At 37.4% G+C, this 27,931-nt stretch overlaps 1 pseudogene across 1 annotated transcript; it reads left to right on the top strand.

Annotated features, from left to right (window-relative positions):
* Positions 1-27,931, top strand: LOC105549771 (annotated as a pseudogene). The gene is made up of 3 exons (XR_001007605.1): positions 1-190; positions 19,958-20,022; positions 26,664-27,931. The product of XR_001007605.1 is annotated as an MLN64 N-terminal domain homolog pseudogene (transcript).

Genomic DNA, 27,931 nt, shown 5'->3' with positions numbered 1-27,931 from the left:
ATGGAGTCTGACTCTGTCACCCAGGCTGGAGTGCAATGGCACAATCTCAGCTCACTGCAACCTCAACCTCCTAGGTTCAAGCGATTCTCCTGCCTCCGCCTCCCGAGTAACTGGGATTACAGGTGCACACCACCACACCCAGCTAATTTTTGTATTTTTAGTAGAGACAGGGTTTCACCATGTTGGCCAGGCTGGTCTCAAACTCCTGACCGCAGGTGATCCACCTGCCTAGGCCTCCCAAAGGATTGGTATTACTTCTAAGTTCCCTGTATTGCTTGGCATGGAATTAGAGACATTGTCAGGTATGTATTTTAAAAATAAAAGAGTAAGATTATTTATATAGTACAAAACAGCATTCTTAGATTTCATATTCAAAGCTTAAAATACTTTCAAGTGACCCTTGGATTTGATGATATAATGATTTGTCTCCCTTCCATACCCCTGGCAACCCTTAGTATTCACTTGGATGGTAAGTGAAGCAGTGAACTGGAAAGCATTTTTCTCTGCAAGTGGCATCATTGTTCCCTAGTCAACCTGACAAAATTCTAAGTAATAAAATCTTATGTGAGGAAGAATAGCCCCCACAAGAAAGTCAACTGCTGGCGATGCATATGAAAAATTCCAAAAAAGTGACAATTTCTAGTCATAGATGTTTTAGTGAGGAAATCATATGCAATCTTAATATTTATGAATCTTGGAACTTGAAAAGAATATGTCTGTAAAGGCGAAACAACCACTCTATGTAACTTTAAGAAGTTTTGTACCCAACCAATTCAACAACTCACAATTGTACAGAAATGCACTGAGACAACAATTTTGTCATCACTGAACAGTGTTATTTTTAGAAAATTATTATTGTTAAATTTAAATCTTTTAGCATAAAGTAGATAAAAACTAGTTGACCAAATCTTACAATTTTCCACCAGTGATTTTGATGTTGTATAAACAGTCTAATATCATAGATTATAATTCAATCCAAGAAAAATATTTGAAGCAATTTATCATGATTTAATTTATAGAACTCATAATTGCATCATGAGTCATTTTTGAACTTGAACTTGTAAGTTGTTTTAAACACAATATAGTTCAGTAAAAAAATTGTTTATTAACCTTCATCTAACTGATAGTTCTGAGTCTTACATCATTCATGATTTCTGTCCTCAGGATTTTCTATGTTTTTACATTAAGCCAGTGCTATATCTTTCAGAAGGCTGAGAACTTCAATTTTTATTTTTTGTTAAAATAATCCACCAGATGCAAACATTTTTAGCACTTTGCAATACACAGCTCCATTGAATCATGAGCTCCTCTAGGGAAGGATCTATGACTTATTCATCCCTTTACCCCTATGACTTGATACATAGTGAGCGCTTTGTAAACATTTATTGAATGCATCAATTGGCAATATCTGGTTATCTCTAACTCCTCCAGAGCAAGTTGTGTTTCTATTCACTGTGCTCATATATCTATTTCCACTGTATTGTAAACATTTGGTTCTTTTGTCTCCTTCATCTCAATGACAGAAACAAAGGCTTCATTTATGTATTCTCAGTCCCTAACACTAATACCAGTTTCCAACACGTAATCATAGGTCTTCAGTAAAAGCTTTTTGAACTGTATATATCTTTGGAAGTTAAATCCTCTTCAGAAGAGTGGACTTCAGACTTACAGAAGAAAGAAGGATGCATCCCTTGTGATAATTATTTCTTCCTTTCCATCCTTCTTAGTAGACTGTGGACTCCATGAAAGTATGGCTCCTAGTCATCTCCCTATCCTCAGTATCTAGCATCTATATGGCACACAGTACTCAAATGTCTAACTGAATTGAACTCCCACCTCTAATCTTAGACTGGATTTCATTACAGATTAATCTAGCCTAACCATTAGAATAAAATCGCTTCCTGGCTTTATTCAATAAATGCAGTCAATTTCAAATCTTGAATGTCTGCAATAAATCTTAAAGTTTAAAGTACCAGATTAGGCTATTCTGCCTTGATTAGTTTAGCTTTCTTTGATTTAAACATGGCCCATTAATTTAAATTAAAAAAGCAATTCAAAGCCTGTGGACAATAAATTAGATAAATGTAAGCGTCAAAGACTGCAATCCCCTGGCTATCTGTTAAAGATAGTAAATGTATAAGACATCAGAAGCAAGTATTCCTTTTGATGATGATAATGAGATGTTCTAGATCAGGAGGAAAACTGGGACTTATTTTAAAACCCACAGACACCAGAAACATTCTGGCAACAAATTTTTCTCATTGTTTCTGTGTGAGCAAGTTGCCCTAGTTCTAGTACAATTTTAGAAGTTACCACCAAATTGTTTGCATTGTTGTGTAAGTTTTAAAAAGTCAAATTGTGATGATGGTTTAGGATCTTTTTGATATCCTATACACATGTGTTGTTTTTGTGATCATTTGTGGATGTTATTAGAAAGTTAACTACATTGCTTTCATCCATCTAGTAGAGTTCATCGGAACTTATCCTCTGCTAAAGAAAACCACAGCAACTAGCAATTTGGACAAATACATCAATTTTGTGGATGATAACAGTAAAATGCATGAGTTGTTTGAATTAGCTGAGAATTTGTTTCAATGAACCAATCAGCAAATTCCTCAAAAAGAGCTGAATGCAGTTTTCTAACACTGCATATAAAAAAAAGAATTTTTTTTATATATTTGCTCATGTTTTCTCTGTATTATCGTATTTTGGGGTATAACTTCAGAAGGACTGCACTGTGCTAAGATGGCTCTACAAAATCGTACTCTTCAAGTAGTCATGCTCATTTGAGCTAATTGATAGACATGTACAGGTATATGTTTTTTCTAATATACAGAGAGTTGTTCCCTGATTATTTTTTTAAATGTCAGCTTTTGTTTTAGATACATAGCCCATCCTACACATAGCATGTGTAGGATTGTTACATGGGTATATTAGATCCAGGTAGTGATCATAGTACCCAATGGGTAGTTTTTCAGCTCATGCTTTCCTCCCTCTTCCTCCACTAGTATTCTGCAGTGTGTCTATTGTTCTCATGTTTATGTCCATGTGTGCTCAGTTTAAGAGAGAACATGTGGGCCGGGCGTGGTGGCTCAAGCCTGTAATCCCAGCACTTTGGGAGGCCGAGACGGGCGGATCACAAGGTCAGGAGATCGAGACCATCCTGGCTAACACGGTGAAACCCCGTCTCTACTAAAAAAAATACAAAAAACTAGCCCGGCGAGGTGGCGGGCGCCTATAGTCCCAGCTCCTCGGGAGGCTGAGGCAGGAGAATGGCGTAAACCCGGGAGGCGGAGCTTGCAGTGAGCTGAGATCCGGCCACTGCGCTCCAGCCTGGGCCACGACAGAGCGAGACTCCATCTCAAAAACAAAAAAAGAGAGAACATGTGGTATTTGGTTTGCTGTTCCTGTGTTAATTCACTTAGGATTGTAGCCTTCAGCTCCATCCATATTGGTACAAAGCAAATGATTTCATTCTCTTTAATGGCTGTGTAGTATTCCAGGGCATATATATATATATACTACATTTTCTTTGTCTAATCCACCATTGATGACCATTTAGGTTGATTCCATGTCTTTGTTATTATGAACAGTGCGGTGATGAACATACGAGGTTATATGTCCTTTTGGTATAATGATCTATATTTTGGGGGTCTATAATGGGATTGCTGGGTTGAATGGTAACTCTAAGTTCTTTAAGAAATCTCCAAATTGCTTTCCCCAGAGGCTGAACTAATTTACATTCCCACCAACAGTATATAAGCATTCCCTTTTCTTCATAACCTCACTAAAATCTGTTATATTTTTTGACGTTTTAGTAATAGCCATTCTGACTGGTATCAGATGGTTTGATTTGCATTTCTCTGATGATTAGTGATGATGAATATTTTTTCATATGTTTGCTGGCCCTTTGTATTTCTTCTTTTTAGGAGTGTATGTTTATGTCTTTTGCCCACATTTTAATGGGATTGTTTATTGCTTGTTGATTTATTTAGTTCCTTATAGGTTCTAGATATTATGTCCTTGTTACATGCATAGTTCGTGAATAATTTTTTCTCTTCTGCAATTGTCTGTTTACTTTATTGATGGTTTCCATTGCTGTATAGAAGCTCTCTAGGTTAATTAGGTTCTAGTTGTTAAATTTTGTTTTTCTTGTAGTTGCTCTTGGGGAATTGGTTATGAATTCGTTGCCAAGGTGTGTGTAGAGAAGGGTCTTTCTTAGATTTTATTCTAGGGATTTTTTTTTGTTTTGTTTTTTTACTGTTTGAGGTCCTACATTTAAATATTTAATCCACTTTGAGTGAATTTGTGTGTATGGTGAAAGTTAAGTGGCTAATATCACCCTTCTGCATATGGCTAACCAATTATCCCAGCATCATTTATTGAACAGAAAGCCCTTTCCCCATTGCTTGTTTTTGTCAGCCTTGTTGAAGATCAGATGGTTGTAGGTGTGTGGCTTTATTTTGGAGTTTTCTATTCTGTTCTATTAGTCTATGTGTCTGTTTTTGTAGCAGTACCATGCTGTTTTGGTCATTGTAGCCTTATAATATAATCTGAAGTCATTTACTGTGATGCCTCTGGCTTTGTTCTTTTGGCTTAGGATTGTTTTGGCTATTTAGGCTCTTTTTTGGTCCCATATGAATTTTAAAATAAGTTTTTCTAATTCTGTGAAGAATGATGTTGACAGTTTCACAGGAAAAGCATTGAACCTCAGTATGGCCATCATAATTATACTGTTTCTTCTAATCCATGAGCATGGGATGTTTCTCTATTTATTTGTGCTGTTTCTGATTTGTTTTAGCAGTCTTTTATAGTTCTCTTTGTACAACTCTTTCATATCATTGGTTTGCTGTATTCCTAGGTATTTCATTTTCTTTGTGGCTATTGTACATGAGATCGTGTTCTTGATTTGACTCTCCACCTGGATATTTTTGGCGCATAGAAATGCTACTGATTTTTATACATTTATTTTGTATCTTAAAACCTTACAAAATCATTTATCAGTTCTAGTAGCCTTTTGGCATAGTCTTTAGAGTTTTCTAAGAATAGAATCACATTACTGGTGAAGAGAGATAATTCGACTTCTTTTCCTATTTGGATGCCTTTTATTTCTTTATTCTTCTTTGTTTGCTCCAGCTAGGACTTGTAGTGCTATGTTCAATAGGAGTGGTGACAGTGGGCATCCTTGTCTTGTTCCAGTTCTCAAGGGGAATACTTCCAGCTTTTGTCAATTCAGCATGATGTTGGCTGTGGGTCTGTCATAGATGGCTCTTATTATTTTGAGGTATTGCTATATTTCTTCAATGACCCATCTGTTGAGGGTTTTATCATGAAGAGATGTTAGATTTCATGGAAAGCTTTTTCTACATCTAATGAGATAATCATATGATTTTTGTTTTAATTCTATTTATGTGGTGAATCACATTTATTGATTTGCCTATGTTGAACCAACCTTGCTTCACAGGAATGAAGCCTACTTGATTGGGGCCAATTAACTTTTTGATGTGCTGCTGGGTTCAGTTTGCTAGCATTTTGTTGAGAACTTTTACATTTGTGTTTATCAGATGAGCTGAAGTTTTCTTTCTTCACTGTGTCTCTGCCAGATTTTGGTATAAGGCTGATGTTGGCTTCATAGAGTGAGTTAGAAAGGAGTCCCTTCTCTTCAATTTTTTGTAATTGTTTCAATAGTATTGGCACTAGTTCTTCTTCTTATATATGGTAGAATTCTGTTGTGAATCCATCTGGTCCAAGGCTTTTTTTGGTTGATAGGTTTTTGTTTGTTTGTTTCTGATCCAATTTCAGAACCTGGTATTTGTCTATTCAAGATTCCAATCTCTTCCTGATAGTAGAGTCTTATAAGGTTGTGCATTTCCAGTAATGTATTCATTTCCTCTAGATTTTTAATTTATGTTCATAGAGTCATTCATAGTAGTTTCTGAGGATCTTTTGAATTTCTTTGGATCAGTTGTAATGTTATATTTGTCATTTATGATTTTACTTACTTGGATCTTCTCTCTCTTTTTTTTGTTAGTCCAACTAGCATTCTATCAGTGTTAGTTATTATTGTGAATAACAAATTCTTGGTTTCATTGATCTTTTAAATGGATTTTTGCATCTCAGTTTCATTAGCTTCTCTAGATTTAATTATTTTTATTCTTCTGCTAGCTTTCAGGTTGGTTTGTTCTCCTTTTCCTAGTTCCTTTAAGTGCAAAGTTAGTTGATTAGTTTGAGATTATTCTAATTTCTTGATGAAGTTGTTTATGGTTATAAACTTTTCTCTTAACACCCCTTTAGCTGCATTCCAGGGATTTTGATAAATTGTGTCTATATTTTCATTAATTTCAAAGATTTTTTTTATTTATTCCTGAATTTCAATGTTCACCCAGGAGTTATTCAAGAGCAAGTTGTTTAATTTAATGTGATTGTGTAGTCTTGAGAGATCTTCTTGACATTGGTTTTTATTTTATTGCACTGTGGACTGAGAGTACAATTTCAATTTTTTAAAAATTTGTTGAGACTTGCTTTATGACCAAGCATGTGGTCTATCTTAGAATATGTTCCATGTGTAGATGAGAAGAATGTATATTCTGTGGTCGTTGGGTGGAGTGTTCTGTAAATGCCTGTTAGGTCCAATTGGTCAAGTGTCAAGTTTAAGTCCAGAATTTCTTTGTTAGTTTCTACCTTGATGATCTGTCTAATGCTGTTAGTAAGGTGCTGAAGTCTCCCACTATTATTGTGTGGTTGTCTAAGTCTTTTTGTAGGTCAAGAACAGCTTGTTTTATGAATCTGGGTGCACCAGTATTGAGTGCGTATATATTTAAGATAGTTAAGGCTTCTTTTTGGATTGTACCCTTTATCATTATGTAATGCACTTCATTGTCCTCTTAATTTTTGTTGGTTTAAATTCTGTTTCATATGATATAAGAACAGTGATTCCTGCTTCTTTTTGTTTTCCATTTGCATGGTAAATCTTTCTCCATCCTTTTACTTTGAGTTTTTGGGTGCCATTACATGTAAAATGGGACTCTTGAAGACAACAGATGGTTGGATGTTGTCATTTTATTCAGCCTGCCACTTTGTGTCTTTTAAGTGGGGTGTTTAGTCCATTTATATTCAATGTTAGGGCTGATATGTGTGATTTTGATACTATCATTGTGTTGTTAGCTTATTACATAGACTTAATTGCGTAGTTCCTTTATAATGCCTGTGGGCTATGTACTTAAGTGTGGTTTTTTGGTGAAAGGTGTCATTCTTTCAATTCCATATCTCAGCACTCCCTTAAGGGAGTCTTAAAGTTAGTCTAGTTGAAACATATTCCCTCAGCATTTGCTTCTCTGAGAAGTATTTTATTTCTTCTTCACTTATGAAGCTTAGTTTGGCAGGATATGAAATTCTTGGTTGGAATTTCTTTTCTTTAAGGATGTTGAAAATAGGCCCCCAATCTCTTCCGGCTTGTAGGTTTTCTACTGAGAGGTCTGCTGCTAGCCTGATGGGGTTCCTTCTTTGTGACCTACTCCTACTTCCTAACTGTCTTTAAGATTTTTTTTCTTTTACTTGGACCTTAGTAAATCTTATGACTATGTGCCTTGGGGATGGTCATTTTATATAGTATCTAACTGGGATTTTCTGTATTTCTTGGACTTGCTTATCATCCTCTATAGTGAGATTAGGAAATTTTCATAGACTATATCCTCATATATATTTTCCAAGTTGCTTTTTCTCTTTTCTTCTCTCTCAGGCATGCCGATGAGTCATAGGTTTAGTCTCTTTACATATTTCCATATGTTTCAGAGGTTTTGTTTATTTTTCTGAATTTGTTTTTCTTAAATTTTCTCTGACCGAGTTGACTCAAAGAACCAGTCTCTGAGCTCTGAGACTCCCTCCTGGGCTTGGTCTATTCTATTGTTAACACTTTTGACTGTATTATGAAATTATTGTAGTGAGCTTTTTCAGCTGTAGAAGTTCAGTTTAGTTCTTTCTTAAAATGAATCTTTTTTCTTCCCGCTCTTGGCTTATTTTACTGGATTCTTAGATTCCTTGGATTGGGTTTCAACTTTCTCCTGAATCTCACTGAGTTTTCCTGCTATCCAGATTCTGAACTCTATGTCTGATATTTCTGTCATTTCAGACTGGTTAAGAACCATTGCTGGGGAGCACGTGGGTTCATTTGGAGGTAAGAGGACACTGTGGCTTTCTGAATAGTCAAAGTTCTTATGCTGATTCTTTCTTATCTGGGAGGGTTGGTGTTCCTTTAGCTATGATGTAAGCTGAGTACAGTCAAGTGGCTTTGTTTCCGGATGCTTTCAGAGGGCCAGGGGTCTGCATAGCATCTTCGTGTGCAGATGAATTCTTGTACTTCGTTTCAGATGTATATATATTAGCTGGATAAATTTTTGGTTTTGTAGTTTGGACTGCAATCCAGAAGATGGCACTTGAGAATGATGGCAGGTAGTTAGGTTAATACCCAGCCACATGGCTCTTCTGTACTTTCTTATGTTCACAGGTGTGCTCTACAGGGAGGCAAAAAGAGAGATGACCCCCTCACCAGGTCCACTCCTGGGCCTTGGGGCAGCTGCCTCCAATCGCTAGTCCTGTGCCTGTATTTCTTTTGTTAAGTGCAGAGGCTGCAACAGGGAGATATGTTATACTTTCTCTGGACTGACCTTGTAGGAGGAGGCATGCACCATAGGTGTGCCCTACAGGGAGGCAGAAAGAGAGATGACCCCCTCACATCAGAGATGCTCCTCTGGGCCTTGGGGGAGCTGCCTCCAATTACTAGTCCTGTGCCTGCATTTCTTTTGTTAAGTGCAAAGGCTGCAGCAGAGAGATATGTCACACTTTCTCTGGACTGACCTTGTAGGAGGAGGCATGCACTGTTCCCACCCCAGCACAGGAGCCCACAAGTCTCACACTTCTCACTGTTCTGATGGTGGAGTCTTCTCTTCCACTTGAGTCCTGGCTGCACTGTAGGGTCCAATGTGCTCCTGATCAACAGGAAAGTATTTAGGTGCAGCAACGCACTCAGGCTGTGCTACAAGGGTTGTGCTATGCACCCCCTCCTGCAAGGTAGCTAGGCATAGACTCTGGGAAGGGCCAGAAGGCAGGAGGATTTGCAGAGCAGATGCATTGAACTTCCACAAGAAGGCTGGCCCTACTCTCTGCTGGCTCAGAATTCAGCTGGGGCCCATACCACCTGGTGGTGCACATGGAGCCCTGGGGAATGGGTGTGTATGACTGCTGTCCACCGGAACTGCTCAGAACACAAAAGCTCCTAGGCTCCATGCTATCTGAAGGCCTGTTTCTGCCTGCTCCCCAGGGAGAGTCCCCTGACAGTTAACATGTCCATGGGGGATGTGGGGTTCCTTGTAGCTAGGATCTCAGAGGCCCACAGTGAGAATGAACTATTCCTCAGCTCCCTCCTTTGCCAGGAGCCTTTTGAGGTCAGGGATAAGCCCCGGAATTTGGCCACACTGTGCAGGGTTCACAGCTTTGTCCCTGCTGTGAAGCTGAGACTAAAGAGTCTCCGCTTCAGCGTTGGCTCTACCTCCACTCTGAGCATAATTTCTCCAAACTATGGTGATTTGCTGGATAATTTGGACTCCCTTGATGGCAGCAGTGCTTTGTGACTGCATCTAGTCAGACATCTTGTCCCTCTTCTCCGTGATTTTTAGAGGCTTTTTAAAATTACCTGAGCTGCAGGAGCTAACCTGTAACACAGTAACTCATTCTCAAAGGTTTCCCATTTTAACTGCAGGAAAAATGTAGCCACTGAGAAGTCAATTTATGTTGAGGCTCCATGACAATATTAATACGTAAAATGAAACCCTGGAAGACAACCAAGGCATTACTTCAGGACATGGGCACAGGCAAAGATTTCATGACGAAGATGCCAAAAGCAATTGAAACAAAAGTGAAAACTGACAAATGGGATCTAGTTAAACTAAAGAGCTTCTGCACAGCAATAGAAACTATTAACAAGGTAAACAGATGACCTACAGAATGGGAGACAGGTTTTGCAAACTATGCATCCAACAAAGGTCTAATGTCCAGCATCTATAGGAGCATAAACAAATTTACAGGAAAAAAACAAACATCCCTATACAAATGTTGGTAAAGCACATGAACAGACACTTTGCAAAATAAGATATATATGTGGTCAACAAGCATATGAAAAAAAGCTCAGTATCACTGATCATTAGAGAAATGCAAGTCAAAACCACCATGAGATACCATCTCACACCCGTCAAAATGACTATTATGAAAAAGTCAAAAAATAACAGATGCTGGCAAGGTTATGGAGAAAAAAGGAATGCTTATACACTATTGGTGGGAGTGTAAATTAGTTCAACCATTGTAGAAGACAGTGTGCAAATTCCTCAAAGACCCAGAGACAGAAATACCATTCAACCCAACAATCCCACTACTGGGTGTATGCTATACAAAAGGAATATAAATCATTCTATTATGAAGACATATGCACAGGCATGTTCACTGTAACACTATTCACAATAGCAAAGACCTGGAATCAACTCCAATGCCCATCAATGATAGACTGCATAAAGAAAATGTGGTACATATACACCATGGGATACTATGTAGCCATAAAAAAGAATGAGATCATGTCTTTTGCAGGGACATGGGTGGAGCTGGAGGTCATTATTCTTAGCAAACTAACATAGGAACACACAGCCAAATACCACATGTTATCACTTACAAGTGGGAGCTAAATGATGAGAACACATAAACACATAGAGGGGAACAACACACACTGGGGTCAATCAGAGGGTGGATGATGGGAGGAGTAAGAGGATCAAAAAAAAATAGTTAGCGGGTACTAGGCTTAATACTTCAGTGATGAAATAACCTATACAATAAACCCCATGACACAAGTTTACCTGTGTAACAAACTTACACATGTATCCCTGAACTTAAATAAAAGTTTTTAAAAAGAAATTATAATTATTTGTTGGTTTTCTGACTTCTTTTGCTTTCAGCAAAATAGACATTATTGAGAAAGGCACTGTACTGAAATGACAAAAATAGTTCCTAAGACTTGTGGGCATTATAATTTAAGAGTATAGCTTGGACTTACACTACCAATTGCATAGACCTCAACATTTTCAACAAGCCCAGATCCATCTGATAAAGTTATGCTGTGTGTGTGTGCGTGTGTGTGTGTGTGTGTATCTTCCATATTTGTAAAATGTGTGATGAATCTTGCTGTTGAATCAATACAATTACATTTTAAGCATCAATGACTCCATAGATCTTTAGTGTCTACAGGGTTACATCCTTAACCACCGAATACATCTGACAGAGGCCCTCATGAATGATTTAATGACCAAGAGCTAGTACTGGAATATGAGGATGTGGGGAATAATGAGATTGAGAATACGCCAGTGAATCTATGATGGTCATTAGAAAACAAGGAGTTTGCATGGGGAGAGTATCAGAAATGGGTGCAAGGAAGCAAAAAGGAAGATTAGCGGCTTTATCAGTCCAGTCCAAGCAGGAAACATATGACACACTTACGATGAATAAATTGAGGAGAATTTAACACATGGACTATTTACAAAAGTGTGGCTAGGATTTAGGAATAGCAGTAAGTAATGGTTAAGTACCCCAGGACTAACAACAATGGGGTACTGTTAGCACCCCTGGGCTTGAAGGAACAAAGGAGGAAATGATTACCAGAACCCAGACAGGATAGTTATGTGTGAAGAGCTACATGACTGGAGCTGTGGCCTTCAGTAGCAGGACATAGCCATCCTACTCTAGAAGAGCAGGGAAGGAGTCAAGGGAGTATAATACATATTCCAACCTCATCTTCTGCCTTTTCTCTCACCTGAAAGTGCCTCTCCCCACTGGCCAAAGCAAACAGGAAGCTAAAGGTAAGAGGCTTGTTGGTGTATGTTTACACAAGTCAGTGTCACAGGACAATGAGCAAAGTGAAGAATGTAGGATTTTCTACTGTAAGGATTTTTGGAAAAAAGTTACCTCACACCTACATGTCTCAGGGTAGGTACAAGTAGATTTATTTTGAAGAAATGAATTAATTCAGTTCAATTTAAGTAAAGATTATCATAGAACAATTTAAATATAATTATAATTTCATGGCATATTTTGTTTTAAAAGTGTGTTGTAAATTTTGGTAAACATAGCGTGTGGTATAGTAGGGAATGAAATATTTAGTATCAGAAAATATGAATTTTGGTCTTGGCTATACAAACTGACATGCTTTGTGACTTTTAAAAGTTACTTGACTTCTCTGACCTTAGTTCATATATTGATGAAAGGGATAATAATAAATGTCCTATTTGTCAATACCTCACAGAATAGTTATAAGGATAAAATGAAAACGTATTTGGAAAACACTTATAAACTGAAATGTCTCTTTTAAGGCAAGAATCTACTCTTCCAACATTGCAAAGTGGAGTTTACAGATAATTTCTGGGCTCATGGAGAAATAAGCTGACTTTTCGATATTTTTTTACAGTGACAGATCTATCTCCTTCCATTCAGATAGGATTCTGCCAGCTTCCCGCCAGATCTAATTAAGTTTTAAATGAGATTCAGGAAGACATAATAGCTTATTCTGATTGTTCTTTTTATATCATATAGTCTCTAAATATTCATTGTGCTCGTATGATTAAGCTGTAAATCAATAAAAAAAAATCCAATGGGCTTTTTTGGATTTTTTACTTTGCCCCATATATTCGGATATACCAGTCATCTTAACTTCATATCAGTTTTTATTCCTTTCACATTGCCCTTACCCATCTTTCTTTCTTTGAGGAGTTTCTAATCATATTTTAAGACTCAAAGTAAATATCCCCACCTCAGGAAAACCTCTCCTTAACACAACTTGAGGAAATTTGCAGCTCCTCAAATTACATGTGGTACTTTGAACATATCTATATGACAGCCAGTATCACACCACATTGCATTAGAATTATTTGCTTCTTTTTCTGTATCTCCCATGAGACGCTGAGGGTCTTGAGCATACAGATACTTTCCTATCTAGGTTTTCAGTCCCATCGACTAGCAAGGTACCTGGCACTTTGTGTAGGCTTAGTTAATTGGAATTCAAATTCTTGGTATATATAGATTATAAAAACAAATGCTAATCCTATTTTTACCTTTCTACTCATCATATTGGTTTTTCAGATTTGAACTGCTAATATTTAAGACAACATATTTAATGTTTACTTTCAAGGTAGAGCCCCAGCAGAAGATATACACTGACTTTGGTGAAAAGGGCCTGAAGAGTTCCAAGCTGAGAATGATTACAAATACATATATTGAGGAAAAACTTGCCTGAACAATGAACTTGAAAAAGTTTTCCAAATACAGTAAAGCTACACTCATTTGATAGGTAGTGAATAAGATTTTCACTGGCTTTTTTCTGATAGAACCTGTTTTCCATTTGCTAATTCTTCTGTGTTATTTACTAGTACTCACTAGAAGACATGTTGTAGCAAGTACCAGAAGTTTAAGAAAAGTATTTATGGAAGAAACTAATTAAAAATTTAAAAAAATTATATTTACTGACTTAATTATACTCCTACCACACAAAGAAAAACAATATAAAATTGAATGGTAAACATATATAAAATCAGTATTCCAAGAAAATTCGTTTGTTATTGTGGCCTTTTTCTTAGCTGGAATTGTGAGGTTTTGAGATAAAAGCAGTGGCTCAAAATGATGATTGCTATGCCTCTGCCTCAATGTGATAGATGGACTGATGGACAGTAGAGTATATTTCTGAAATTTTTATTTGTGATTGTTTGATCTTAGAGGTTGGGTTAAAGGATGGTGAAGCACACTTTAGACTCTGTATGTGATTTTTCCTTTTTGTAACAAATAAAGTCCAAGACCATACTAATGTTTGTTCTTTTAAAAATTTCCTTTCAAAATACATGAAAAATCAAAAGTAATTTTGTTCTGGTCAGCATGACCAAGTCAGAGGAATATTTTGAGTTTTAAAATTTTTTCCCTTGGAGAAGATAAGGTACCTGAGCCAATATTTTTAGATCTCTCTCTCCTTTCTCTTCATTTTAAAAAGCAATAAATTAATGAGTAATAAGTTTCTCTCCCCACTTTTAAGTGTTCCAGGCTTGGAGAAGGACCAGTGGGAAGTTGGTTCTGCTCTTACAGGTGGGAATTATAAAAGACATTCCAAACATCCATGATTTTCAGGATGATGTCCGAGATCCAACCCTACTATCCCTAACTCTTCCTGGGATGGGAAAAATAGTTTTGGGGTGGTATCAGGGTACTCATGCAGCAGAATCCAGTGACCTTGGGGGAGGCATTAATGTTGTCTATCATAAGCAATATCCATGCCCAACCAATAAATGTATTCCATACTACAGTCAAGGGAAAGGAAATAGAGGTAGAAATACTGTGTGACTAGTCCCATTTCTATATTTTCAATTTTTATTAATCATTCCAACAAATTAGCTTATTTTTAAAACCCAATTTTGAACCATGTGGTTGCATTAGGGAGAAGTAAAATGAAAGGGAAGTTATTGAAACTAGCCCAAAGACACCATTCTACAACACACACATATCTACTTTTTCTGTTTAGTTTATATTCTAGATTTTGGAAATAAATGTGGCATATATGATTTTTCAGGACTCAAATGCTTCTAATATAGTCATCTACTATAGCACTTTTTCACCTAAGTTATTCATATGCAATCTAAATTCATTCAAGTGCCATAACTGCTTTATACAGTTTAGTATAATATAACAGTCCTAGACTAGGAATCAGAATAACTGAATCCTAGTTTTAGCTTCACCTTTTATCTATGTGTCCTTGGGAAATTCACTTCATCTTGTTATGCCTCAGTTTCCTCATCAATGAAATAAATATATTATTGCACTGCCTACCTCACAGAGTGAAATGCATAGTAGATTCAGATGTGAGACTACTCTATCTGTAAAGGGTTATTTAAATATAAAGAAATGTGTATTTATTCCTGTAGGATGGTAAGGAAAAGCATTAACCTTTTCTTGACTAAAAAAGGTCTGGGGCACTGATATGGTTTGGCTATATCCCCAACCAAATCTCATCTTGAATTGTAGCTCCCATAATTCCCACGTGTCCTGGGAGACACATGGTGGGAGGTAATTGAATACTGTGGGCGTGTTTTTCCCATGCTGTTCCCATGATAGTGAATAAGTCTCACAAGATCTGATGGTTTTATAAAGGGGAGTTTCCCTGCATATGCTCTCTTGCCTGTCACCATGTAAAACGTGCCTTTTCTCCTCATTCACCTTCCATGATGATTGTGAGACCTCCTGAGTCATGTGGAACAGTCAGTCAATTAAATCTCTTTCCTTTATAAATTACTCAGTCTTGGATATATCTTTATTAGCAGAGTGAGAATGGCCTAATAGTGGCACAAAGCAAAATGAGTGGGTTAATGACAGCTCCAGCACTAGACCCAAAGAATGGGCATATATGTCTAAATGATGCATTCCACAGGCCTAGCATACTTCCAGATCAAATCAAACAAAACTCATAAATCTAAAGTGAGTTTCTTGTAGACAGCACACAGTTGGATCTTGTTTTTTGAACTATTCAGCCACTCTATGTATTTTGATTGAGGGAGTTAATCCATATATGTTTAAAATAATTATTAATAGAAAATGACTTACTTTTGCCATTTTATTAATTTCCTTCTGCTCATTTTGTAGTTATTTTGTTGCTCTTTTCCTCTCCTGCTGTCTTTTTTTGGTGTGTGTTTCACTGATTGTTTGTCATGATATGTTTTGATTCCTTTCTCTTTTTCTTTTGTGTATCTGCTAAGGTATTTTCTTTGTGATTACTGTGAGGCTTACATAACAGTCTTGTAACAGTCTATTTTAAGCTGATAACAACTTAGCTTCAACCACTTACAAAAACTCCACAATTTTACACCTATCCAACATATACTTTATATTATTGATTTCACAGTATTCATCATTTATCCAGCATATCAATTAACGAATTTTTTATAAAGTTTTATTAATACTTTAAAAATCCTTTTATACTAAAATATGGTGATTTACACACCATCAGTACAGTATTACAGTCTGTGTTTGTCTATGGATTTACCTTTATCAGTGAGTTTTATACTTCATATGCTTTCATGTTGCTGTTCAGCATCCTTTCATTTCAACTTGAAGAGGTAGGTCCCTTTAGCATCTCTTGTAAGGAAGGCCTAGTGGTGATTAATTCCCTAAGCTTTTGTTTGTCTTTGGGAGTCTCTATCTCTCCCTCATTTTTGAAGGACAGTTTTACTGTGTATAATGTTATGGTTGGCAGATTGTTCTTTCAGCACTTCGAATATATCATTCCACTTCCTTCTGGCCAGCAAAGGCTCTGCTAAGAAATCTGCCAACAGTCTTATGGAGGCTCCATTTATGTGATGAGTCACTTTTCTCTTGCTTCTTTTCAAGATTCTCTTTGGCAATGTGATTACAACGTGTTTTGAGGTAGACTACTTTGGATTCATTCTCTTTGGGATTCTTAGGGCTTCATGAATCTGGATCTCCATTCCCATCCTTCCCTCCCCTCAGATTTGGAAAGTTTTCAGTCATTGTTTTTTAAAATAAACTTTCTTCCCCTTTCTTTCTCTTCTCCTTCTGGAACTTCCATATTGGTTCACTTGAAGGTGTCCCCTAGTCCCTTAGGCTTTCCTCACTCTTTTTCATTCTTTTTTTCTTTTTGTTCCTCTGACTAGATAATTTCAAATGACCAGCCTTCAGATTTACTATTTCTTCTTCTTGATGTGTCTGTCGTTGAATCCTTCTAGTGAATTGAATTTTTTTTGTTTGATTATTGTATTCTTCAGTTTCAGTTTTTCCATTTGGTTCTTTTTATGGTTTCTTATCTCTTTGTTAATATTCTTCCTTTGTTTATGAATCATTTTACTGAATTCACTTAGTTGTCTATTTCTGTTCTCTTGAAACTCACTGTGTTAGTCCATTTTCATGCTGTTGATAACAACATACCTGAGACTGGGTGATTTCCAGCTCCATGTGACTGGGGAAGCCTCACAATCATGGCAGAAGACAAGGATGAACAAGTCATGTCTTCCATGGATGGCAGCAGGCAAACAGAGAGAATGAAAGCCAAGCAAAATGAGTTTCCCCTTATCAAACCAACAGATCTTATGAAACTTATTCACTATCACAAGAATGGTATGGGGGAAACCACCCCCATGATTCAATTATCTCCTACCAGGTCCCTCCAACAACAAGTGGGAATTCTCAGAGATACAATTCAAGATGACATTTGGGTGAGGACACAGGCCAAACAATATCATTCTGCCCCAGCCCCTCCCAAATCTCATATCATTACATTTGAAAGTCAATCATGCCTTCCTGACAGTCTCCAAAAGTCTTAACTCATTTCAGAATTAAAAGTTCACAGTCCAAAGTTTCACCTGAGGTAAGGCAAGTCCATTCCATCTATAAGCCTGTAAAATCAAAAGCAAGTTATTTACTTCCTAGATACAATGGGGATACAGGCATTGGATAAATACAGCCATTCCAAATAGGAGACACTGGCCAAAACAAAGCACTACAGGACTCATGTAAGTCTGAAATCCAGCAGGGCAGTCAAATCTTAAAGCTCCAAAAATGTTCTCCTTTGACTCCATGTCTCACATCCAGGTCACACTGATGCAAGAGGTGGCTTCCCATGGTCTTGGGCAGCTTTGCCCCTCTGGCTTTGCAGGGTACAGCCTCCTTCCTGGCTGCTTTCATAGGCTAACATTGAAGGGCTGTGACTTTTCCAAGTGCACTATACAAGCTGTCAGTGGATCTACCATTCTGGGCTCTGGAAGACAGTGGCCTTCCTCTCACAGCTCCATTAGGCAGTGCCACAGTAGGGACTCTGTGTGGGGGCTTTGATCTCACATCCCCCTTCTTCACTGCCCTAGCAGAGGTTCTCCATGAGGGCCCCACCCCTGCAGCAAACTTTTGCCTGGACATCCAGGCATTCCCATAAATCTGAAATCTAGGCAGAGGTTCCTAAACCTCAATTCTTGACTTCTGTGCACCTGCAGGCTAAACACCATGTGGAAGCTGCCAAGGCTTGGGGTTTCCACCCTCTGAAGCAACAGCCCAAGCTTTATCTTGGTCCCTTTTAGTCATGGCTGGAGTGGCTTGGATGCAGGACAACAAGTCCCTGGACTGCACACACCACAGGGACCTTGGGCCTGGCTCAAGAAACCATTTTTCCCTCCTATGCCTCTGAGCCTGTGATGGGAGGGGCTGCCATGAAGACCTCTGACATGCTCTGGAGACATTTTCCCCATTGTCTTGGGGATTAACATTAGGCTCCTCATTACTTGTGCAAATTTCTGCAGCTAGCCTGAATTTCTCCTCAGAAAATGGGTTTTTCTTTTCTATCACATTGTCAGGCTGCAAATTTTCCAAATTTTATGCTCTACTTCGCATATAAAATGGAATGCCTTTAACAGCATCCAAGCCACCTCTTGAATGCTTTGTTGCTTAAAAATCTCTTTTGCCAGATAGCCTAAATCATCTCTTTCAAGTTCAATGTTCCACAAATCTCTAGGGCAGGGGAAAATGCCACCAGTCTTTTTGCTAAAACATAATAACAGTTACCTTTGCTCCAGTTCCCAACAACTTCCTCATCTCTATCTGAGACCACCTAAACCTGAGTTTCATTGTCCGTATCACTATCAGCATTTTAGGCAAAGTCATTCAACAAGTCTCTAGGAGGTTCCATACTTTCTCACATTTTTCTCTCTTCTTCTGTGACCTCCAAACTGTTCCAATCTCTGCATGTTACCCAGTTCCAAAGTTGCTTCCACATTTTCAGGTATCTTTTCAGCAACACCCCACTCTACTGGTACCAATTTACTGTATTAGTCCATTTTCACACTGCTGATAAAGGTAACCCAAGACTGGACAATTTATGAAAGAAAGAGGTTTAATTGGACTTACAGTTACACATGGCTAGGGAAGCCTCATGATCATGGCAGAAGGCAAAGAGGAGCAAGTCACATATTATATGGATGTCAGCAGGCAAAGAGAGAAAATAAAAGTCAAGTGAAACAAGTCTCCTCTTATAAAAACAACAGATCTTGTGGGACTTACTACCACGAGAACAGTATGTGGGAAACGATGCCATGACTCTATTATCTCCCACTGGGTCCTTCCCACAACATGTGGGAATTATGGGAGTATACTTCAAGATGAGATTTGGGTGGGGACACAGAGCCAAACCATATCACTCACTGAGCTTCTTTAAGACTACTATTTTGAATTTTTTATCAAGAAATTCACAGATGTCTATTTCTTTACCATCACATTTTATAGATTTACTTTTTGCTTTGGTTGTGTTATATTTTATTGATTCTTTGTGTTTCTTGTAGTTTAGTGTTGGTGTTCATGCATTTGAAAAAACAGGGACCTCTCCCAATTTTACAGACTGGCTTTTACAGGAAAAGACCCTCACCAATCAGCCTGACTACATATTTTGGAAGCCTCGAAAACCTTTTTAATGAATATGCACTTTCCAGTCTTCTCCCTCCATTATGGGGGAGAAGTCTCAGTATTGTGCACCTTTTCCCAATCTCACAGAGCTGTGCTTGCTGCAGTAAGCCGTCCATTCCTTTTCCTTATAACGGTGCACTTAAAGGCCAAAATGGTGAATACATGCTTTACTATTTTCTCTCTCTTTCTCTCCTGGGGGAGAAATTTTAGCATTATGTGCCTTCTCTAAATTTTTTTTTGAGACGGAGTTTTGCTCTTATTGCCCAGGCTAGAGTGCAGTAGCGCAATCTTGGCTCACTGCAACCTCCGTCTTCCAGTTTCAAGCAATTCTGCTGCCTCAGCCTCCCAAGTTGCTGGGATTGCAGGCACCCACGACCACACCCAGCTAATTTATTTTGTATTTTTAGTAGAGATGGGGTTTCACCATGTTGGTCAGGCTGGTCTCAAACTGCTGACCTCGTGATCCACCTGCCTCAGCCTCCCAAAGTGCTGGGATTACAGGCATGAGCCACCACATCTGGCACCTTCTCTAAATTTCACAGAGCTATGCCAGCAGGATTAAACCATATTTCTTGGATATGACACCAAAAGCATAGGAAAACAAAGAAAAAATAGGTATATGGGACTGTATCAAAATAAATGCCTTCTGCACAGCAAACAGTCAACAGAATGAAAAAGCAACTTTTAGAAGGGGATAAAATATTTGCAAACCAATATCTCATAAGGGATTGATATCTAAAACATATAAGGTACAACTATAAGGTATAACATACAATTTAATAACAAAAACAAAAACCAAACAAATAACCCAATTTAAAAAAAAATGGGCAAAGGACTTGAATAGACATTTCTTCAAAGAAGACACAAATGGCCAACAGGTATATTGAAAGGTGCCGAACATCATTCATTATCAGTGAAGTCCAAATAAAAATCACAATGAGGTATCATCCCATACAAATTAAGATGGCTGTTATGAAACAACAAAAAGAAGTGTTTGCAAGGATATGAAGACATTGAAACCCATGTACATTGTTGGTAGGGATGTAAAATGATGCAACCACTATGGAAAATAGTATGGAGTTTTCTCAAAAAAAATTCAAATGTATTTTGTGATCCAACAATTCAACTTCTAGGCATATATCCAAAAAAAAAAAATGAAATTAGAATCGCGAAGAAGTATCTGCACTCTTATATTCACTATAGCATCACTCACAAAAGCCAAGATATGAAAACAACTTAAATGTCAATCGACAGATGAATGTATATAAAACAGTAGTGTATATTTACAATGGAGTATGTTTTAATCTTTAAAAAGAAGAAAATCTTGCCATATGTTACAACATGGATTAACCTTGAGGGCATTATGCTAAGTGAAATAAGCCAGTAACAAAGGGACAAATCCTATGCGATTCCACATATATGCAGTATCTAAAATAGTCAAACTGATAGAAATAGATAGTAGTAGTTGCCGGGGGCTGGAAAAAGAAGGAAATGGGGAATTGTTGTTCAATGAGTATAAAGTTTCAGTTATGCAATATGAAGACGTTCTATAGATCTTCTGTACAACATAGTGCCTGTAGTTAACAACACTGTATTGTGCATTTTAAAAAGTAATTGAGGATTTTAATAAGTGTTCTTCCTGCAAAAAGTAAAATAAAAACAGAAGAGCATCAGGAGCATGAGGAAATTTTTCTAGGTGATGGATATGTTTATTATCATGATTGTGGTGATGGTTTCAGGGTGTAGGCATATGTCAAAATCCGTTAAGTTGTACCAATTAAGTATGTGCCATTTTTGCATCTCAATTATTCCTCAATAAAGTTGTTTAAAACTCATATAATCATAAAAATTGAAATCTAGAAGTCACCTTAGAAATCTAGTCTTACCTCTTTATTGTACAGATGGAGAAACTGAAGCCTTTTTCTCTCTTAATCAAGGTATTCCTCTTCACTACCCAATCTGTCTGTTGGTCACTCTTCATCTTTGACTTCCCTACCCCTCATTCAACCAGTCAGTTATGAAAATCTACCTTTACAATGTCTGGCAATTTCATTCCACTTATCCTCCTTCTGGAAGCTAATATCTCATGCTTACACTCTTATGGTAACCTCCTGCCTTGTTCGCTCTTCCTTTCTGTTTCATCCTTATGTTACCGAGGCAATCTTCCTACATTATTACTTTTATCATGTTGCTCCAATGACAAAATGTTTTTGATTTAAGGCTCCCAGTGGCTATAGGATAAATAACAAATTTCTTAGTCTGACTTTTATGATGTCCCACAGTAAGCCCCTGATATTTATGTTCTATCCCCTTCTACTCCTCTACATCAACCCCATAGTCCTGAGAAACTGAAATCTATACTGTCCTTCAAAGACAACTTGTGCTTCCCTATAATACACCTGTCTTTTTTTTTTTTTTTTCTGCCAGCATCCAATTGTCTTCATCTGGTAGCAAATTTTTCTCTGAGGGAATACCTGACCCACCTTGGATACAATCTTTGTGGATTATCACACAAGGAGGCCAAAGTAGAAATGTGGTCCTAATTAAGCCAAGCTCCCTTTGTCTGGAACTTTCCCTGAGAATGGAGTTACACACGAACTAAACACAAGAATTAGACTTAATTAATTCAGAAAGTGATTCCTGGAATGTTGTTAGTTAGAGCCTACTGCCTTAGCATTCTTTGCCTCCTATCCTTTCTAAAGCTTGGTTCTTTGGCTTTTCCTTCAATTATCTACTCTATCTCATACCCTTCCAATAAATTTTCTCTTTTGTGTATTTAGCCAGAGCAAGTTGCTCTTACCTACTGTTAGGAGTTAAACTGAGCTTTGGGAGATTGCTGAGCTGCCAGGTGTTGGAGTAGTCGATTAAAACAACAAGTCAAAAATAAGAGTTAAGCTTGTAATCATTTACTGCACAATTATAGGTAAGAGGTCAAAACCCAAGAAAACGAAGTGCTAACTCATCCTGATTTATTTGTCTCCATGAAAAGATGCACCAGTCGAACATCAGGTTGACCAGCACAGACATGGGGGTCATCTCAGTCTAAACAAAAGACTCCTAGAGTTTTATGGACTCTGAGGTAGTTGGGGGTGGCTGGGGTCGGGTGGGCTCGGAGTAGAAAAGTACTGGTTACTGAGTCATAGTGAAATAAAAGTTATCTTTAAGATTTCCCCCTCCTCCCTCTATAATGAAGCCTTGACAGAGGCACCTAAAGAAGACCTCTGCCCAAATCTCAGGTAAACACATTTAAGAATGAAGGTTATCAAATACTAGATCTTATTCATTCTATTTAATTGTATTTTTGTACCCAATAACCATCCTGACTTCGCCTCCCAACCCCACTATCCTTCCCAGCCTTTGGCAACCAATGTTCTACTCTCTCTGTCCATTAGTTCAATTTTTAAAATTTTTAGTTCTCACAAATGAGTGAGAAAATGCAAAGTTTGACTTTCTGTGTCTGGTTTGTTTCACTTAACATCATGTACTCCAGTTCCATCCATTTTGTGGCACTGGTGCTATGAATGCAAATATGTGAAGAACATGACTGGCCAGGGGATGTTTCACTGCAGCTCCCCTCAAAAACTTTAGCTAATTGGCTGTGAACTATGTCTGGTGTGGGAAGGGCAGCTTTTCTCCATGAGGCCTGCCAGGTAAAACCTGTAATTGTGTATGGGTGGGCCTGTATAGTCACACAAAAGTTTTTAACCAAGAGTCAATCCCCTAACCTACAATCATATAACCTTCACTGACACATTGCCTTTATTCCTGCCATACTCTCTTCTCCCATTTCTCTTCTTATCTAAGGCCTATTCAACCCCAAGGCTAAATTTACCTTATTTACATAAAGCCTTGTGGACCAGTCCAGGCTACATTTGACCTTTTCTTTCTCTAAAGCCTCATATCACTTATTTTGGACAATCTTTTTGAGAAAATGCTGTCAACTATTGCCTTTATGACAGCTATCAGTTATTTGCTTTTGTTGTCCTACCAACTCCAATATCAGTATCTTTAGGCAGAGCTATTTATACCTTACACATTACCTATATTTCCTCACAGAATAATTTATGTAGTAAATGCTAAATACTATTGTGAGGGAGTGGCCTGTAGTGTGTGATTTGAAAGGCATATATCCTAAAATCTCCCCCAAAATATTTATTGAAATGTCTATTATTTTTAAGAAAGTTAATACGTCTACTACCTAAGAAGGTAGCACAGTACCAGTGATTGATTGGTTTCCCCATTATCCATTGGCACTCATCTTAAAATTTATTTTGATGTGAGCAAGGATTAAGAAAGAGAGTAGCAATTATTGAATGACCATCATGTGCCAGAAACCGTGCAGACACTTTCCAATACTTATTGATACCTTACAGTAATCCTGAAGCAGACATTTTCTCTATTTTAAATAAGACATCAACAAAGCACAGAAAAACTAATTGATTTTTAAATGGTCCCACAGACCCTAAACAACATAATTGGTTTTAAATCCAGACGTGTTTGAATACCAAGCCTATAATTACCCATAAAAGGTCTAAAGCATGAGACAATATGGATGCCACTAAGAGGTGTCATGGTGTAATAGGAGATGGATGACTGCTAAAGAACATCCCATAAAAATTTTCCTCCTACAAAATTAAGTTACATTTTGTTCAAAGAAATTAAAGGAGAGCTAAATAAATGGAAAGCATCTTGTGTTCATAGGTTGGAAGCCTAATAGTATTAAGGTGGCAATACTTCCCAGGTTGATCTACAGATTCAATGCAATCCCAGCTTTTTTTTGCAGATTTTAATAAGTTGATCCTAAAATTCATATGGAAATTCAAAGGATGCAGAATAAGCAAAACAATCTTGAAAAACTTACCACAAATCTGCAGTGGTACTGGTCTAAGTGTAGATATATAGATCAATAATATAGAATTGAGAGTCTGGAAATAAACCCATATTTCTTTCCTTTGTTTTAACTTTTATTTTAGGTTCAGGAGTACATGTACATATTTGTTACTAGAGGCAAACTCGTGTCATGTGGGTTTGATGCACAGACCATTTCGTTACCCAGGTAGTAAGCACAGTATCTGATAGTTATTTTTACCGATCCTCTCCCTCCTCCCATCCTACACCCTCAAGTAGGCACCAGTGTCTGTTGTTCCCATCCTTGTGCCCATTGGTTCTCATTATTTAGCTCCCATTTATAAGCGAGAACATGCGGTATTTGGTTTTCTGTTCCTGCGTTAATTTGCTAAGGATAATGGCCTCCACCTCCATCCCCATGTTCCTGCAAACGACATGATCTCATTCTTTTTAAAAGCCCATATTTCTAGGATCAATTGATTTTTGATAATCGTGTCAAGACCATTCAATGAAAGAAAAATTATGTTTTCAACAAATGGTGCCAAATGGATCTGGGACAACTGGATACTCACATGCAGAAGAATGAACTTGGACAACTACCTTACACCATATACAAAAATTAATTCAAAATCTATCAATTACCTAGATGTAACATCTAAAACTCTACAATTCTTAGAAGAAAACACAGGAGTAAGTCATATGACATTGGCTTAGGCAATAGTCTTGGATATGACACGAAAGCACAAGGAACAAATAAAAAAAATAGCTAAGTGGGGCTTCATCAAAATTATGTTATGTACCAAAACATATCATCAAGAAAGTGAGAAAATAACCCACCAGAATGGGATAAAGTACTAACAAATATACAACTGATAAGAGATTTATTCTCAGAATATAAGAACTCTTACAACTCAACAGTTATCAAGTGACCTAGGAATTCCACTGCTAAGTTTATATGCAAGAGAAATGAAAACATATGGCCACATAAAAATGTATAAATGAATGTTCATGGCAGCATTATTCATAACAGCCTAAAAGTGGAACACAAATGGACAAAAAAACTTGACATATCTGTACAAATGAATAAAATGGAATAATGTACTGATACATGCTATAACCTAGATGAAACTTGAAATCATTATGCTAAATGAAAGAAGCCAGACACAAGATGCTATATATTGTATAATTATATTTCTATGAAATGTCCATAATTGGCAACTTCACAGAGACGAAAAGGAGATTAGTGATTTCCAGGGGCTGAGGGAGGGGAGAATGGAGTTTGATTCTTTGATGAGTACAGGGTTTTTCCTTAGGATAACAAAAAACATAACACCCAGATAATACAACTCTAAATTGTTTTCTTAAGTGTTAAATCCTCTTTCTTATCCATTTTCAATCTATTATATAAAATAAGAGACAGAGAGAGGGGAAAGTTTCAGATTTTTTGATCTTTGGGTATACTTTTAATTATTTTATAAATTACTAGTCAATATAATCAATCACATTTCACTATAGAATAGTAAAGAAAATCCTGAGTATTGTCACTGCATTTTACAAAAAGAACAAAGCATATTTTTCCTATTTTATAGATGAAGAAATTGAGTTACAGAAAGACAAACGGATTTGTTGAAGGTCATATGTAACTGATACAGATTTTGATTTGAGGTCTAATCAAACCTGTTTCCTGACTCTAACACCTGTCTTTTTATCCACTGCAATACTTAGTCTCTCAATCAAAAGAGATTAATTTCATAATAAGAAAGAGAACCACACGTTTTTGTTAATAAGTTACAGATATGCAAATATAGCAGAAATACTAAAGTATTTATTTTATCACAGGGTTTGAAAGCATACTCAAAAAGAACCCCCCACCCCAAATTGGGGGGAAAAGGCTCAAAACTGGCAGGTTCTCATTGTATAGCCAGAGTACACTTTACTGAAGGATTGCTGATTATCTCTGCTCCCATTCAGAATAGCTCTTTGTTATAGTTCTAAGCAATTAGAATTTACTACCATCCTCATTGATATGATTTTGAAAGTACCCACAAATATATTTATACTGATCTAATTCCTTGCATTTTTTGTTCCTTTTCTTTGTTGAAATGAATCCTCTGGAAGCATACAAATGTAAATGAAAAATTCGTAACTTACCAACAGTAAAATAAATATCAAAAGGAAGGGGAAAAGGATAACTGTAAGAAAAAGGCAAAGGCGGCCCCTCAGGCCGGGGCGTGACCGCTGAGCCGCAGTTCCCGGGCCAGCCTGGGGCAGCCGGGCAGGAACCACCCGTTGAGGTGTCTTCTCTTTAGGGATGGTGAGGTTGGCAAAAGGCTCCTGTAACCCTCCTCTAGGATGAACCATCTGGCAGAAGACATGGAGAACGCTCTCACCGGGAACCAGAGCTCCCATGCTTCTCTGCGCAACGTCCATTCCATCAACCCCACACAACTAATGGCCAGGATTGAGTCCTATGAAGGAAGGGAAAAGAAAGGCATATCTGATGTCAGGAGGACTTTCTGTTTGTGTGTCACCTTTGACCTCTTATTTGTAACGTTACTGTGGATAATAGAGTTAAATGTGAATGGAGGCATTGAGAACACATTAGAGAAGGAGGTGATGCAGTATGACTACTATTCTTCGTATTTTGATATATTTCTTTTGGCAGTTTTTCGATTTAAAGGGTTAATACTTGCATGTGCTGTGTGCAGATTGCGCCATTGGTGGGCAATAGCGTTGACAACGGCAGTGACCAGTGCCTTTTTACTAGCAAACGTGATCCTTTCAAAGCTTTTCTCTCAAGGGGCTTTTGGCTGCCCATCATTTCATTCATCCTTGCCTGGATTGAGACGTGGTTCCTGGATTTCAAAGTGTTACCTCAAGAAGCAGAAGAAAACAGACTCCTGATAGTTCAGAGAAGGCAGCACTTATACCTAGTGGTCTTTCTGATGGTCAGTTTTATTCCCCTCCTGAATCTGAAGCAGGATCTGAAGAAGCTGAAGAAAAACAGGACAGGGAGAAACCACTTTTAGAACTGTGAGTACTACTTTTGTTAAATGTGAAAAACCCTCACAGAAAGTCATCGAGGCAAAAAGAGGCCGGCAATCAAGTCTCCCTGTTGACAGTAAAGTTGAAATGGTGACGTCCACTGCTGGCTTTATTGAACAGCTAATAAAGATTTATGTATTGTAATACCTCACAGACATTGTACCATATCCATGCACATTTAGTCACCTGCCTGTGGCCGGTAAGGTAATGTCATGATTCATCCTCTCTTCAGTGAGACTGAGTCTGATGTGTTAACAAATAGATGAAGAAAGTCTTGTGCTGTATTCCTAATCAAAAGACTTAATATATTGAAATAACACTTTTTTAGTAAGCAAGATACCTTTTTATTTCAGTTCACAGAATGGAATTTTTTTGTTTCATGTCTCAGATTTATTTTGTATTTCTTTTTTAACACCCTACATTTCTCTTGTGTTTTTTAACTCATGCACATGTGCTCTTTGTACAGTTTTAAAAAGTGTAATAAAATCCAACATGTCGATGTGAAAAAAAAAAAAAA

This window comes from Mandrillus leucophaeus, unplaced genomic scaffold (genome assembly GCF_000951045.1).
Source record: "Mandrillus leucophaeus isolate KB7577 unplaced genomic scaffold, Mleu.le_1.0 Scaffold456, whole genome shotgun sequence".
Classification (NCBI taxonomy): domain Eukaryota; kingdom Metazoa; phylum Chordata; class Mammalia; order Primates; family Cercopithecidae; genus Mandrillus; species Mandrillus leucophaeus.
This window is presented reverse-complemented; position numbering and strand designations above follow the sequence as displayed.